At 35.9% G+C, this 13,968-nt stretch overlaps 1 long non-coding RNA gene across 1 annotated transcript; it reads right to left on the bottom strand.

Annotated features, from left to right (window-relative positions):
• Positions 1–1,297: 1,297 nt before the first annotated feature.
• LOC147497161 (uncharacterized) lies at positions 1,298–3,096 on the bottom strand. The gene is made up of 3 exons (XR_015196705.1): positions 2,865–3,096; positions 2,658–2,761; positions 1,298–1,731 (listed from the first exon to the last, which is right to left on the bottom strand). It is a non-coding gene; the product is annotated as an uncharacterized LOC147497161 (long non-coding RNA).
• Between the last annotated feature and the right edge of the window lie 10,872 nt (positions 3,097–13,968).

Genomic DNA, 13,968 nt, shown 5'->3' with positions numbered 1-13,968 from the left:
TGTGGGACCAAGTACAAGGAATAGAACCAGAAACTCGGTTACAATTCGTGACAAAGCCGATGATGAAGGAGATGAGTTGGGCTTTGAGGCCCACACAGGAGGTGGAGAGCAAAGTGAAGAAAATCGAGATGATGATGATGTCAATGGAAGTGATGATGATATTGATATTGAAGTTGGAAATGATTAGTAATCATTAGTTATGGACGTTTTTGCTAGCATTTTGAGTTTTTGTTGTTAACATGTTCTCTTTGTTTGAAGTTTGAACTATTACTCTATTAGTAATATAGTCTATTACTCCATTAGTACTACGAAGAATTGCTCAAGTGCTTTTAAGCATTTTTTATCTGATATTGGCATATATTCTGCTAATTTGTTTGATGGCGTGCATTTTTGTTATATTCTGCTTCATTGGATTTGGTTGTCAAAGATAACCCACCTAAAAAGCTGTTCTCAACACTTTTGACTACTAGGCGATTAGCTCCATTGACTTATCTGTAACCTTTCAAGTCTTCATCATATTAATCATAGCATTTTAACTTTGCAACAGGGGACCGAATTTGCATTACATAGCATCAAATGGTGTATCTTTTGATTTCTAAGATGAGTTTACTCATTGGGTTTGGCATTGCTTCAATGCGAAAAATATTTAGTTTATTATCACTTGTATTGCCTTGGATTTTGTCCTGAAGGGCATTTAAATGTTAATTTTAAAAATTATAGTGGCAATAAAGATAATGCGTTCTATTCAATATCCGTTATGGGGTAAAAAGAGACCGAAAGCGATAAAAATTATTTTATTTTTTTTCAAGTATAAATAATAATGAAAGGGCTTCCCTTTTTTCAAAAAAAAAAAAAAACTATAAAACATATGAAATCTATAGCAAAGATCGGTATTGCCTAAAAATCAACCATACAAAAAAACGTGCATAACAATACAATGATAGCTCATCCTCCTAGATACAATGTGTGAGTCATCCTTTTTCTCCTTCATCTCATATTGGTGCACAAGTTCACAAAATTTTATATAAATTCTAGTGGTCAATTACCAGTTACCATATTGGTATTTCAATGTTAATTTATATGTATGTAACATGTATTTGTAAAGAAATATAGTGTTTTAAAAAATCACCCGAAAGTAATCCCGATTAATCCCCACCGAAAGTATACCTACTGCTACTCGCCCTCCACCGAAAGTAGCGGTTTAAAAAATCGCCGAAAGTAATCTCGATTAATCTCCGATCGAGTAGACCTACTTTCGCTACTCGCACCTCCACCGAAAGTAGCGACCGAAAGTAGTGATTTAACTGCCCAACGACACAAACCAACACAAGTACTAGAAATATCGAGAAACAAGAGCATATACTAAAAGATCATTGGAAACAATTAGCATGTGGTCTTGGACTTTGGGAAGCTCACGAATACAATAATTAGCATCACGAATACAATAGTTAGCATCATGAAATATAGTTGGGGAATTGGGGCTAATATATTAGCTCAAAGTCACAACTTAAGAATTCAAATTATAGGGAAGTAACCAGAATCAAGGAAACCTTCAGTGGATATATTTCATACTGCAACAAGCCCAACACCACTAATTGATAAAACCAATTCAAGGCCATTAGTTTATGGCCTTAGGAAACTATCAGCAAGTTACCGAACAAAAAAGAAAATACAAGTGAACATACCAAGAAGAGGCCAACACTTATATCCAGAGACCAAGAATCTTCACCCCTAAACAAAAGATTAGTATATATGAAATCAAGATTTTATTTTAAAAACACTAAAAAGGAGTGAATTTGTATTTGGTTGAGTGATCACTTCAGGCACACTAAAGTAAAAAGAAGGTAACTAGAATGAAAAATGACGGTAGGCGGTGTTTCGTGTGTGTGTGTTGGGGAGAGAGAAGGGGATGAGAGAAATAAAGAGTACACACCTGTAACAGGGTCAGCTGTGCAGACAACATAGTTGCTTTTGTTTGTAAGGTTTGAACTTCGTGTTCCAATTCTAAGATATATACCTCATCTTTCTTTCGTTCCTTGGAACGAGCTGCTGATTGCTGATTAGCCAAAATCCTACGACAATCAGTTTAAGAATAGAGTGTTAACATCATCATAACTTGGCATTCCCTTTAGTCTATACCAAATGCTACAGAACTGAAAATTGGAAGAAAGACTACCCGTTGGCATGTTTGGGGTCCGGCGATTTCAAAGAAGTTTCTCATTAGCCATTATATTTTCAACTTCGCCCATTGAACTCTGAACTCCCCATTCACAAATAACTCCCCGACAAAAAATACAAAAGAAAAAACAGTAAACATACACTATGAATAAGTGAGTCATCAATAAAAAGCAAGGCACTAAAGTTTCAAATATTTCACTTAACTAAGAACAAAAATGTTTCTAAGGCAACTCTAATGAGCGAAATGGCTAGTCACAACATCTCAGTATATTCGCCACAAACAAAGTTGTGGACTTGGATGAGCCAATAACAAAGCATTTACTTCGGTCGTTTCATTTTAGTCCAGATTACTAATCAAAAGAATGAGAAAAAATTACTTCAAATAACACTTACAATGCTTAGAAATTACTTCAAAAATTACTTTAAAGTTTAGAAATGCTATTGACAAGAAAGTAAAACCAGTAAAGATAGATGATTACCACATCATCAAGAGCAAGTCTGAGAAGTGCAGGTTGCCTCCTATTACCACATACACCACCAACATCTGTAATCCCATTGATGAACTCCTCGTATAGTTGCATGCCTTGCATGAAGATCATGAACACATAAAAGATTAAGTTAAAGAATCCTTACATAAATCGAAGATAGAAATTGGGTAGAAAGACGAGCAATTTATTATGGTTTACCTAGAATTCAATGAACCCATAACGAGAGAAGGAGTGAAGCGGCTACAACAAGCCCGGAGTGAGAGAGGGATAACAGTTTTTGGGTTACCTTTTTGTTATTTTTTTTTTTTTCTCAAAAATTAGGCGTGGGAAGTGAAATTAGCATGGCGACTGGTATTCAGAAGAGATATGCCGATGGCCCAAACTCGTAGGAGCAAATTCGACGGTTTAAAAAACATTGAAAAATATTGAAACAACAAACCGAAATTACGTGAGTCTGTTTCCGAAATCAACAACAATTAAAAACTGTCGAAATAGCCGACGGACAATAACTCTCCTACGACCGTCGGCCACATCTAAAACAAATGAAGTACCTAGGGAGCTTACCCGATAGATGGAAATGTTATGCCCGACTGACAAAATCTGCCGGGTACTTCCTACTGATGGAAACCGTCGAATATTCTTTATGGTATATGTCGGGTAAACTCGTTTTTTTGGTAGTGTTAACAAGAAGATAAGCATCTGCACTAGGGGTGCAAACGGATAGATTCGGATGCGGATATGGCTGCATCCGAATCCGAATCCAAAAATTTATACCGATATCCGAATCCGACGGATATTAAAAAAATTATCCGAATCTGATTTCGGATATCTGAAACGAATATCGGATAATATCCGATCCAAAAATTAAAATTAATTAAAATTTTATTTGTTTTGAATAATTCATTTTACTACTATAAAAACTAGTATAAATATTATATTTGTCATTTATTATTATTATTTTATTATTATAGTTTTATATTATTAGTTTATGATTTTATATAATATTTTGTACAATAAAAAATGAATAAATTAATTATATATAATAACTATTAATTTTTTAAATCGGATTGGATATTATCGGATGCGGATATGTCAGTATCCGAATCCGTATCAGAAACCAGTTCGGACATAAAAAAAAATATCCAAATCCGAATCCGAATCCGAATCCAAAATTTTCGGATAATATCCGATTTTTCGAATACGAATTCGAATCGGATTCGAATATTTGGATATCCACTTGCACCCCTAATCTGCACTTACAACAACCTAAAAATCAAGTAAGAAAAGTATGGGCCATAACATGCACAATGCCAATTTAGGAGTAGCACATCACCAAACATCTTGTCTGTTTTGCACCAAAAAAATAAAAAACATCTTGTCTATTATATAAAATGTTTAACTGTACACTATAATTTTCTAAATAGCAACTTATCTTCCCAGAAAAGATTTACAATATACAATTGTTTTAGTACATTGTCCCAATCGCTCAACTTCAACTAGGCATCACTAAAATACTGTCATAAACATAAAGAGCCCAATATGTCATCCACTTCGTTCTTCTAAAGGAACTAGTAGGGAGCAGCACGAACCCGTAGGGGAAAGAAAGAGACCTATAGGAGGGGAAGGGGGGGAATTGTAAGGGGAGTTCGGCTAGATCAGATCCGGAAACAGCCAGCACCTAACCCCCCACGTAGAGAGCCCAAGTCTGATTAGCCTGCGAGGGATCGACCACTATTCTAAATAAAGTAAGGCGGAGAACTGTTGTTCATTGGAGCTACAAGCTCGCCTACTTTGGGTACTCCTTATAGTGATCCCTCACTCTGCGCTAAGAGAATATTTTCATTCTTCAAAAGGAACTAGCAAGGAACGAGTGTATTTTTCCCTTTTTTTACACCGCAAAGTCACCGGGTACCAGACAGTTCTGTAAACGTGTACACTTCCGGTTCACTTGTTCAAATACTAAAAAAAGACAATTTCTAACATTTTGCTTTAAAAGCATCAGTCATCTTTAGATTGGACTCATTGTTGATTTGTTTGTGTACTTTGGTTCTTGGGGATGTCTTTTGTTGTTTTAATTTGTGTTCTGCCTTCATGCCTCGTTAGGTTCCCTAAATATTGTAGGATATCTAAACCTACAAAACTCTATAGGTGTCTTGTAAAATGTTATGATGGAAAGGAAAGGAAATACTATGGAAAATGAAAGGAAAATAAGAGTGGTCCAAACTTTCCATAGTTTTTAAAGACTTTGTTTACCCATGGAAAGGAAATGGGCTTTTCCATATGGAAACAAAAAAAAAGGTTTTACACAAAAAAAAAAAAAAATGCAAACTTTTTGGAAAGGAAAGGAAATGAACCAGATTCTAGGAACTTACTACTAATACACTAAATGAACCAATACAATTATTCCTTTCCATAATAAATAAACAAACAAACATGATTATTCCTTTCCCTAATTTTAACCTTCCTTTCCCAAAATTAATGAACACATACCATTTAAAATTATTTCCTTTCCATTCCATTCCATTCCATTCCATAGTGGACCACCCATTTTAAATTCCTTTCCTTTCCACAAATTAAAAAGAGAACAAACACAAAATTGATTTTTCAAAATAAGAAAAAAAAATAATCTTTTCCATAAAATTGTTTTTTAATTGAAGAATGAAAACAATGAATGAAAAAACTTCAGACCCCTTTCTAACCTTAGGTTTTAGAAAGTTGGGGGAAGATGAGAAGAGGGCTTAAAAAACAAAAATGATCCTAAAAAAAAAAAATGTTTTGAACCATATGAACCACATTCTAGCATCCGTCGAAAACCAAATGAACCATTTTTTCTTTCCTTCTTTAATAAATAAACAATCAAATTCTCTTAAAACAATTAAATCCCAACCTTAACTTTGTTAAAATTAAAGAAAAGGAAATAGGGGAAAGGAAAGGAAAATAAGAGTGGTTTGAACTTTTCCATAGTTTTAAGACGCTTTGTTTATCCATCCAAAGAAATTTTTCCAAATGAAACAAATGGAAAAGAACGAGAGAGCTAAAATTGATTTTTGGAAAGGAAAGGAAAGGAAATAGAAAAAAAACAATCTTTTCAATCTCAAAAATTTATTTTTCCATCGGTAACAAATTGATCCTAAAGAACCTGATTATTCCTTTCCCTAGTTTTTTAGAAAGTTGGGGAAGATGAGAAGAAACACATAAAGTTTAAAATGATCCCTTTCCCAATTCCATTCCATTCCATTCCATAGTTGTCCCACCCATTTATATTTCCTTTCCTTTCCATGAGTTAAAATTTAACAAACACACACTAAGTGTTAGCCGAACAAAAACGAAAGGGGAAAGAAAAAGAGATATGCGCGTGACCAAATATTACCCCGGCTTCTTGATTTTCAATTTACTTTAAGTGGGTGTTTGGTTCTCATTTTTTCAAAAAAGTATTTTTTCTTAAAAAACACTTTTATGAAAAAGTATTTATTCTAAAAACAGTTTTTCAATAAACATGTTTGGTTGTGACTTTTCTTAAAAGCTATTTTATCAAATCAGATTTCACACTATGTTTCTCGATATATTTTGGCATATCGTGGCATAAATCACTAAAGTCTAAAACATCCGGGGAGTTCATTTGCCTTTAGCTCCAAAAGTGTTTCCTTCAAAGAAAAATAGTTTTTTAACTTAAAAAACAAGTTTTACCTAATTATCATAAAACAAGTTTTTTGGGACCAAAAGTGTTTTTTTTTTTTTGATGAAAAACTATTTTTTTTAAATAGAAACCAAACACATTTATTTTTTCAAAAAATGTTTTTTCACTAATAAACACTTTTTAGCAATAAATAAATAGGATCCAAACACCCCTAATCGTTGGGCTAATTATCTCGTTTTCTCGTGGATAAAAGTGTTAGCCTGTCCCAACATAATCGTGAAAATATTATTAAATATTAATTTTGGACTTTCAGTAACGCTTGGGGTAATAAGTAACGGATATATATGTTATTTAAAGAGTAAAAATTATTTCCATTACTTATTGAAAATTTGACCTATTACAAAATAGCTATTCTGGTGTAGTGATTATAATTTTTAAATTACGTACAAGTTTGATTTTGATATTTATTTTTATGATAGTATTGGTGGCATGAGTACATACCTATCATGACTCATCTTCTAAGACTGAACATGGACCGTGATATCGTCCCACGGATTAGAGCATGGATGAATGACTTTAAAGATCGCCGAAGTGGTCAAAGACGCCACAACATTCACTTAGATCATAACCAACTTGAGACTAGGTCGGCATTAGCAATACAGTGGACACCATGATTTCATACTCGATATATGCAATTAAATGTTGATGATGTGGAGGGAGATACCATGGATGATATTTGGTTACGTGAGGCGATTCACCGTGTACGTCGTTCGTATAATCTTATAATGTGCCGAATTGCCTTTGAGTTTGGAGGTATCATCGTCTGGTACCTGGGTGATAGGTGTTGGCACCAAATCGTTGGGACACCTTTCATCCCACACCCTCCTCTAGAGAATTTGTGCCCATTGGGAAGAGCCAGTCAGTGGAGGTCCCATCTTAGAATGAATGATAACTTGTGGCCACAAGCTTCTTTATATTTAGATGTGAATGGTGACTACGATAGTTACTGGGATCGCGTCTCAAGGGGTTCTATATTGTCTGCTAACATGTACAGAGCTGCTAATATGGACTTTATAGGACATAAGGCTATTAGAAGTGATTTGCGTATCCTACACCCTGCTGAGCCTTACTCTTTATCTCAAGGTCCTTATGAGAGTCTTTTGTTCCAGCTCCTTCCGATCCAGATAACCCATGGAGCTATGACATAGTTACATCTTAGGGAATGCATGTCGACATACCTATACCTCATGTTGATCAAAGTTATCTTCCGAACCTTGTCCCGGATTTGGACACTCTAGATGAGGTTAGTATTCGGTTTATATTTTGAAACTTGAATTATATTTGGTTTATAGTGATGATTTTTCTTAAAGTTATTGAATTTTTTGTAGGCTACACTTAGAGAGCGATATGTCGAGTCACAGCTAATGATGCATAGGATGCGCGATTCAGTTATGGCTACAACCGACAAATACTATCATTATTTGGTGGTCGAGCGAGAAGAGAAACAAAAGTCACATAATAGAGTCGTAGAGTGTGAAGCGTAGATTCTAGAAATGACATTGCGAGAATCACGGTGAGGGAGTAAATCAAATAAGAGGCAACCTGGCGAAGGTTCAAGTCGAAATTAGTTTATTTTATTTTATGTTTGTATGGATTATGTTTAATGAATGAATTGAATTATATTTGTTTAATAAATAAATTTTGATTAGTTGAATGGATGTGTGGATTGTTAAGTTGTGGAATGAATGGTAATGGCCGGATTGTGGCGTGAGTGGAATGGATATGAATTTTCAGTGAATTTGTATATGCATAGAAGAACAAGATTTCTCAGTTTTTGCGTCTACCAGGTACAGGCGGCATAGTTTCTGTCGTCTGTCTATTTAATTAAAACGGGAGACAGATGACATAGTTTCTGCCGTTTGTACATAAATAACCAACAAATGGCAGAAACTATGTCATCCGTCTCCTGGAACTTATTATGGCAGCTGCTAGCGAAAGTCTTAACTTTGACTGGGTTTTTGATTCCTTCCAAATTTAAGACCCTTTTAGCAGCCCCATTGGAATGACATTTTTATAGCCCCCCAATTGGACTTGCTCTAAGTTTTTCACTATAATAAGCAGCAGGTCGTCCCTCTTGAGATAAAACCAGTGTTATCAGACCCGGGGAAGGTACTGAGTCACTGGGTCACTGATCTAACCAGTGGGTCACTAGTCCAACCAGTGGGTTAGTGCATAACAATTATAATGTATATCTAGTTATTTATTTTTTTATTAAAAACTCACTGTAGTGTGGTGGGAACTAGGCCTCCTTGTTATTTTTGAGAACCCAGGTTTGCACCAACCCCCACATAACCCATTTGAATTTTGAAGAGAAAGCTAATTGAGTGTGTTAATTATCAAATACTAATAAATTAAGATAAGTACAAAAAAAATTATATTCCCAACATAAATAGTGAAGTTTGGCATGCTGGTAAGACGCTATGTGTCTTTATAAGTTGTTCTAGGTTTGAATCCCTAGCCCAGCAAAATTAATTTTTCCTACCATTAAAATGTGTTACTCTGACCGGCTAAAAACCGGCCGTGGTTTAACTGGGTTCGTGTTAGGTTGATTGCATAAACGATCTAACCTATAACCCAACCCAGTTAGGGTACCGAGTCACCGGTTTACCAGCTTAACTCGTCGAGTTGGGCCGAGTATGATAACACTAGATAAAACAGCTCTAACACCAACAAGGGAAGCATCACAATCTATTTCAAACAACTTTTCGAAACATGGCAGTGAAAGAACCAGTGTTGTTATAACTTCTAAGATTCTATTTGATTAATTCGAAACTCTTGGCAACTTCTTCAGTCCATACAAAGTGCTTTCCTTTCATACATTCAGCGAGTGGAGCTACAATGGTACTAAAGTTTGTGCACAAAACTCGGTAGAAGGTAACAAGCCCATGGAATTGAAACTTGAACTTCACTAATGGACTTGAGAGTAGGCCATTCCTTGACAAATCTAACCTTCTCTTCATCAACATGAATACCATTAGAGAACACCACATAGGCAAGAAAGACTAAACTATCCATGAGAAAACTAAACTTCTTCAGGTTTACATACAAAGTATTCTAACGTAATACATTGAGAACTTCCCACAAATGATACAATTGTTCCTATTCATTACGGTACGTAAATAAGGATATCATCAAAGTATACAAATATAAAAATACCAATAAATAGTTTCAATACCTGATTCATGAGGCGCATGAAAGTACTTGGGGGCATTTGAGAGTCCAAATGGCATAACCAACTGATAAGTGCTCAAAAAGTGCTATTTAACCCTCGATTATGCCTCTCGTTTAGCCATCTTAGTGGACTAATAGTGTTTGTAAGTTATGTTTTAAGATTCTACAGGTGAAAGAGAGAGTTTTGTGGAATAAACGGAGCAATTCGGAGCATTAAGGATCACATGGGAAGCCCGTGGACAATCATGGAGAAGGCCAAGAAATTGGAGCTATTAAAGATGCGACTTGGACCTATTTTAAAGCCTATTTGGAAGCCCAAGGCCAAAGGATTCGTTGCTTGGACCAAAGCCCGTAAAAGAGGATAGAAGGATAGAGCAGAAGAGACAAAATCGAAACTACGTTCCGGGACAAATGGATCGAAAGGCCCAGACGATTGGCGTTGCTTCGCGTCTAGAGACGATGATCGAATAGTGCATCCGAGACGCGTGAATCGACATCTTGTAGCCAATTTCTTCTCCGGTTTTGGAGACGGTTGGACTCTGAAAAGAAGTCTATTTGTATTAGGAAACAAATGGCGGTTTGGAATGCTTCTAGAGCTCATTGTAACCTCTATAAATAGAGGACCTAAGTGTCTCATGTAATTTGCCAATTCACTTATACTCTTGTCTCCTTAACTTGAGGCGTTAGAGATTAATAATAAAAGATCGGTTTTAACTAGCCGAAGTCTTAATAAATTAGTCTATCTAGTCTTATGTTCTTGACTCTTCTTCTTCTAGTTCTTCATGTTCTTCCTTCTTTTATGGAAGGCTAATCTTCTCCTTCAAGGGGAGAAAATGATGAAGGTGTTTAGGGTTTGTTCATTCTTTTGGTTCATGGTGTTCTTCAATCAAAGGTTAGTTCTTTATGTTTTAGTTATTAGTTCCATTGCCTTGACGAGGGGATGGAAGTATAGATTAAAGTTTTATTTATTGCAATCGAATATTATGCTAGTTTAGGGTTTTATTTATTGCAATTGAATATTTGCTAGTAATATGCTTTTATTTATTGCAATTGAATATAATGCTTAAGTAGGGTTTTATTTATTGTAATTGAATATTATACTATTATTCTCTACTTTTCTTCTAGTTGTGTATTGTTTTAGAGTAAGAGAAGTATTCCGTATGTTTGCCTTAGATGGTGATTCATTGAATAGCTACCCAAACTCACATAAAAGGAAAGAAGATACTAGTAACATGAATATATGAACAACCTTAAGTAGAGTAATTTGTTAACGATGTTTTGTCCAAGAGAGCATCGACACTCGTTCGATTGCCTAATTGTAGTCTACTTGTGAGAACAACCATGAAGCAAAAGGTCATTGAATCAAAAGTATTGGTGGATTCTAATCTCTTGAATTCCCTTTCATATAAATTCTCAATAGTTTAGTTTAGTTTAGTTTAGCATTAGAATCTATAATATATATAATAATAGTTTTTAATCCCTCAAACCCCCTTTCCAGTCATCCTTCATATAATATACACTTAAAAGTGGAACGATACCCTACTCATCTTTTACTTATTGAGGGATAATTAGGTTTTGATACGCTTCTATTTTGTTCAACGACCATCATCCATCTACATCATCTACATCATCCATATCTCATCTACACACAAAAAGAGGCAAGGTCAAATGGCGCCGCTGCCGGTTTAAGTTGTTTATGTTTAACGTTTTCTTTCAAGATTAGAAGTTTAGATCTTGAGGTAGTTTTAGCCGCATCATCCATCCTTTTGAGAAAAAGAGAAGCTTGAAGGACATCTCGAAGACAAGATCTACCATCCAGGTTAGTCGAATCTTCATTCTTTTTATTTCATTCTTAGTATAGTTACATCGTAGTTTAGTTTTATTGCTTTCTTAGTATAGTTGAATCATAGTTTAGTTTTATTGCTTTCTAGTATAATTGCATTTAGGACCTTTTCAACAATTGAAGTTGTAAGCCAACACAGCGAAACATCAAACTCTAGTGTTTTTTGTCTGAATCTTGACAAACGGACTATCGTCTGTGGGTCGTGGTACTTAAGCAATCCAAGTGATTCACCATAACCCTAGAAGAGACAGTTTTAGACAACGGGCGAGATACTACCTGTAAAGCCCAACCCAGTTGAAGGAAAGTAGTTTTGCATATTAGTATAATTTAGAATAGTTGCATATTAGTTTAATTGCATTCAAGCATAATATGATACTTTTTCATCATCTTTGCATAGCAAGAATGCTAGACAAGATTGATACAATGGCCGCACGCAATGATGGAGGTGTTATGGACACCAATAATCCTGAAGCTATCCCACCCATGCAAACACAGCAGAGGAAGAAGCTGAGCGATTTCTATCTGGGAGAAATTTAATAATCTGCTAGTCTCATGTCCACATCATGGATATGACAAGAGCACACTGGCTCATTTTTTCTATCGAGGACTCTCGATGATGAACAAGCGATGATACTGCTTAATGCACAAAAGGCAAGTTTACATCAACGGATGGAGAGGAAGCTTACAACTTTATCGAGAATTTAGTCAAGAAACATTAACAATGAATTACTAGCAACGAGGATGTCGCTAGCATGGAGGGGGGAGCCAAAGCAATTTGGTTACCAAGCATATGAACAATCGATAAAGAACTCAAGTCTACATTGGCTAGCTCGGCCACCAAAGATTGAAACTTTGAGTAAGAAATTCAATGGGTTCTCCATGAATCCCTCCAAGATCAACAAGTCTCAAGCTAAATCTCTCCCAATCATGCAAACTAGCCGACATTGTGAAGTTTGTTGGGGACACTCCCATGCAACTCTAGAATGTCCCGTTATTATCAACATGCATCACTTGGAAAGTACAATGTGAACTCATTTCGGAGGCCCAACCAAGGTGGTAATAACTTTCAAGGTAATTATTGGAGATGAATCTTTGGATCCCCGTGTTCTCAAGATCAAAGTTATATTCCACGCAAGTTAAGCTTCCGCAGGTTGGTCCCTCAATAACAATTATACTCTCAACAAAATTCCAATACAAGTGGAGAGTTAGTGCCTGATCCTAGTAGAAATTAATTATGCCACACCTGCCAACCTGGAGAATGCAATTACTTTGCTATCATAGAAAAATCAAAAGTTTGAAAGTGTTCTAGAGCTTCTTGCACAGTCTCAGCTCAATCTCCAGCAATCTCAGGCAAGTCAATGTTCTAGAATGGAGTCTCTAGAGGCTAAGGTCGACCAACTCACTACTGCTTTGTCTGTAAAGACACAAGCCACTCAACCTAGCTTATTAGAACCAATATCGAGGAGTGAAGATGTATGCCACATTGGGACAACTTCTAATCTTGATCATCTCCATGATCGGTCACCGATTACTACTCTCGTCGATCGGGATTGAAGATAGACAACAAGGTTGACTTACTTTCTCATGATGACATTGTTACAGAGCAATCGGTTAAGATTTCAAATGAAGTTCGAAAGGAAGTGGGAGAAATCCTTTCAACTCCCATTTGTTAAGATAACAAAGACAAGATATGCAAGAATGCCAAAGAGAGAGAAGAGCAGACACATGCCGATGTGTTTGTACCAAAGGCACCTTTTCCTATGTTTTTTGCTCAAAGCAAAAGGACAAGCAATTTTTAGAGATGAAGGAGGCATTTGAGAAAGATAACATCAATATCCCCTTTCTGGCGATCGAAGTTGCCATCATATGCCAAATTCTTGAAGGATGCATGCAATATAAAGAGAAGCACTCATGTTCCAAAGCGAGCGTTTCTAGCTGGACAAACAACATCTATTATCCATCAGCAAACTCCAATCAAGCTCAAAGATCTAGGAAGTCCTACAATATCATGCAAGATAGGAGAAAAATTCATAAGTAATGCTCTTTTAGACCTTGGTGCGAGTGTTAATCTCTTGCCATATCATGTGTACCAAGCATTGGGCCTGGAGAACCTAAAGCCTACACAAGTCAAATTGAAGTTAGTTGACCGCTCTACCAAGATTCCCAAAGGCATAGTTGAGGATGTTCTTGTTCAAGTAGCCAATTTCTACTATCCAATGGATTTCATTGTGATAGACACCAAGGAGGCCTTTGATAAAATTCCAATTATTCTAGGCCGACCTTTCCTCGCTACCACAAAAGCTTTGATAAATTGTCACAACGGTGAAATGAAGATCAACTTTGGTAAGATGTCCATGAAATGAAGATCACCTGTCACATAAGGATTGTGATGACACCGAAGGTGGAGAGGTGTACTTCCTTGATAGCATTATACAAGAATCCTTCCCATTCGAAGATATAATTATGTGAGTGCTCAATCTACAAAAAAGCGGATGAACCCGAAAACCCACCACGGAGGGTTGCTAGCCATGTTCTTGGAATCTCTACGAAAATCCGGGATTTAAGTGAAAGCGTAATGGAAAATTGGCAAA

The sequence above is a fragment of the Coptis chinensis genome, chromosome 5, assembly GCF_015680905.1.
Source record: "Coptis chinensis isolate HL-2020 chromosome 5, ASM1568090v1, whole genome shotgun sequence".
Taxonomy (NCBI): Eukaryota; Viridiplantae; Streptophyta; class Magnoliopsida; order Ranunculales; family Ranunculaceae; genus Coptis; species Coptis chinensis.
The sequence above is the reverse complement of the archived record's forward strand: the minus strand, read 5'-3'. Positions and strand labels throughout refer to the sequence as shown.